General features: G+C 40.8%; 1 pseudogene; it reads right to left on the reverse strand.

Annotated features, from left to right (window-relative positions):
* Window positions 1–935: 935 nt before the first annotated feature.
* On the reverse strand, window positions 936–1,167 carry LOC115517038 (annotated as a pseudogene).
* Window positions 1,168–3,567: the final 2,400 nt, after the last annotated feature.

A 3,567-nucleotide genomic window follows, 5' to 3' on the forward strand; every position in this document is an offset into this window, starting at 1 on the left:
TAATGGGCAGCAAACTGACTTACTGGTTAAATTAGCAACCATGCAGCTGCCTGACAACAATTGGATAATTTAGGAGTAACTGGCTTCTGGACATTAATTTTAATTACTTTGAAAAGCCATAATTTAGTACCAAATGTTTAAACACCCACTATAATTGCTAAGCTGTGAAGTCAGCTTTATAACAGATCAGCTGTACAAAAGTCATCAATTTTCTTCAAAAAAAAAAAAAGCTAGTAGAAATCCCAAAGAATAAAGAAAAAATTACTAAAGGTCACATTTACTAATCTAGTACCATAAGTCCAGTCTTAGGCCATCCCAAGTGGCTGCAAGGAGGAATGGCAGAGGTGATGATGTTGGAAAAGGGTACTTCATTTATTTATTTATTTGTTTATTTATTTATTAGCTTTTAGGGCATGATCTCACCTCTCCTGAGTTTGAGCCCTGCACCTGGGTGGCTTAGTAGGTTAAGGGTCCGACTTCAGCTTAGGGCATGATCTCACCTCTCCTGAGTTCGAGCCCTGCACAGGGACTCTGTGCTGACATACTGTGTCTCCCTCTCTCTCTGCCCCTCTCCCACTAACGCTCTCTCTGCCTCAAAAGTAAATAAACGTTAAAAAAAATTTTAACGTTTATTTACTTTTGAGGCAGAGAGAGACAGAGCGTGAGTGGGGGAGGGTCAGAGACGGAGGGAGACACAGAATCCAAACCGAGCTCCAGGCTCCAAGCTGTCAACACAGAACCCAACGCAGGGCTCAGACCCACAGACCAAGAGATCAAGACCTGAGTCGAAGTCCGGTGCTTAACAGACTGAGCCACCCAGGTGTCCCAGAAAAGGGTACTTCTTAACCTGTGGGCCCTTTTGTGCTGTAAAGCAACACAGGATCTAGCAGAGAGGAAAATCGATGAGGCGGGAATTTAAAACAAAAGTTTTTGGTTCAGATGGTAAGGAGGCCCTCAAGAATAGCAGAAATCAGTATATCCAGGAGACAGGGCTGGAGTCTACTTCGTGAACTAGAGGGTTTCTTCTTGGTATCCAAGTCCCTTTTAAATTTCTTCAAGTTTTTTAGCCAGGTTTGATATGTCATAATTCTGAGCCAGAAACATTCCAAACACGTTGCCAAAAGTAAATCCAAGCAGGATCTGGAGCATGGGGTCTGCAAGGAGGGTGCAAAGGGTGGCTAAGTAAGAGCTGGTTTTCAAGGAAGGGCACCACGGCAAACCAACTTAACCCAATACCTGTAGCTCAAGAGAGGCTCTATAAATCACTTTGAGTTCATAAACTTGTTTCTTTCCCAAATCCTGGAGACATACTAGTCTCAACTTAATTGCATGTATATTTTTGTTCTGTATCTTTTTATTTTGGGGGGGTAGCGGGGAGAGCACCAGCAGGGAAAGAGCAGAGTGGGGACAGAGGATCTGAAGCAGGCTCTGCGCTGACAGGCTGACAGCAGCAGATGACGTGGGGCTCCAACTCACAAACCACAAAACCATGACCTTAGCTGATGTATGCCATTCAACCAACTGACCCACCCAGCAACCTCTGTTCCGTATCTTTGTACTTATACCAAGATTGTATTACCACCTCCCCCTGCCAAAAAAGGACAGGTTAAGACAGTGTATGCCTGTGTTGTAAGTTTAAAATTTCGAAGGAAATTGGTTGAATATTTTCCAAACACTCAGGATGGTATCATGAAAGCCATAACTAATACACTGACAGTATATTGACACACTCTTAATGCCAATATATTGACTACATCTAGAATATATAAGAAACAATGACACTGTCTCTGTAAAGGGTAATGGGGACCAAGAGTTGTCAGTGGGCAAACAAAATTCTTTTGCTGTGTACACTTTTGAATTTATTATGTACATGTACTACCTATTCAAAAACAATTGTTTTAAGTTTTTTTTTTTATGTTTATTTTTGAGGGAGGGGAGGGGCAGCAAGAGAGGGAGAGAGAATCCCAACCTATCAGCGCAGAGCCCAACATGGAGCCCGAACTGATGGACCACGAGATCGTGACCTGAGCCAAAATCAAGGGTCAGATGCTTAATCGACTGAACCACCCAGGCACCCCAGAAATAAATTTAATTTTTAAATAAAATATTAGTTGCTTCTACATAGCCTATCTCGGAGAGAGACACAAGACACTGACAACAGTTGCTTTCAGAAAAGTGAGGTGACTGGGGGACAGGGGTGAAAGGGATTTCACTCTATGCCTTTTTTTGTACCCTTGTGCCATGTGAATATATTAAACTCTTCAATAAGAAACTTTTTAAAAGTGGCATATAATAGTCCTAATAAAGGCTCGCTTTACTTTTTAATTATAGCTTATTTGTATTTCAAACTGATCCTGTGGGGTCTGCGGAAGAAAAAAGAAAGAAAAACTGATCCTGTGAACCTAACAAAAGAAGCAAAGGTCCAAGGCAGAAATCATGAATATACATAAATTTCCCCAAACCATTTTCCAGCAAAATTTAAAACTGCTTAAGGAAGAAAAATACTTTGCAACATAACCTATGAAATCTGTGTTAACAGCTATGAAATGGGGAGAGGGGTTATAAAAGATTTTAACCTTTTTCTCAGACACCATTTTAACTTTGGAATACAGAAAAAAAAAATTTTTAAGTGAAGTTATACTCTATACTACTAACGAAGAAAACATTACTTCCTTTCTATCCAATTATATAAAGCAAGGGTATTTACTTGCCTTTCTACAACTAAATATAAAACCTCTTCAAATGCTTTCAGTATGACTTTATTACCCAAATAACAATGGGATTTGACATTTAGGGTAATCCCATTGTATTTCCTCCCAAACCAATAAAAATAAATAATAAAATTCAAGAGGTAGAGAAGGGTTACAAGATAATTTAATTCAGTCCTTCATTTTACAGATATAGAAGCAAATTCCCAGAAAGTTTAAATTCAAACTCACAACCAATAGGAAAAAAACGTAATTGGAACCCAGATGTCCTGCCTCTGCAATCAGTATGCTTCCAAGTCACACCCCTAATAGGATGTAAGGTAACTGAAAAGTGTCATTCAAATTTCTTTCCTGGCTCCACATTTTTCAAAATTTTAATATTTATTTTTGAGAGACAGAGCATGAGCACAGTAAGGACAGAGAAAGAGGAAGACACAGAATCTGAAAGAGGCTCCAGGCTGAGCTGTCAGCACAAAGCCCCACGCGGGGCTCCAACCCATGAACCGTGAGATCGTGACCTGAGCCAAATGAAGTCGGATGTTTAACCAACTGAGCCACCCAGGGCACCCCTTAGCTCCACATTTTAATGTTTATTTATTTTGGGGACAGACAGAGACAGAGCGCGTGTAGGGGAGGGGCAGAGAGAGAGGGAGACACAGAATCTGAAGCAAGCTCCAGGTTCTGAGCTGTTAACACAGAGTCCGATGTGGGGCTCCAACCCACGAACCATGAGATCATGACCCGAGCAGAAGTCGGTCACTTAACCGACTGAGCCACCCAGGTGCCCCCACATTTTAAATAAGTAATCTGTGATAGTAGTCAGAAATGCTATTTAATAAAGGAAAACAAGGAATAAATC

The sequence above is a fragment of the Lynx canadensis genome, chromosome B3 (assembly GCF_007474595.2).
Source record: "Lynx canadensis isolate LIC74 chromosome B3, mLynCan4.pri.v2, whole genome shotgun sequence".
NCBI classification, from domain to species: Eukaryota; Metazoa; Chordata; class Mammalia; order Carnivora; family Felidae; genus Lynx; species Lynx canadensis.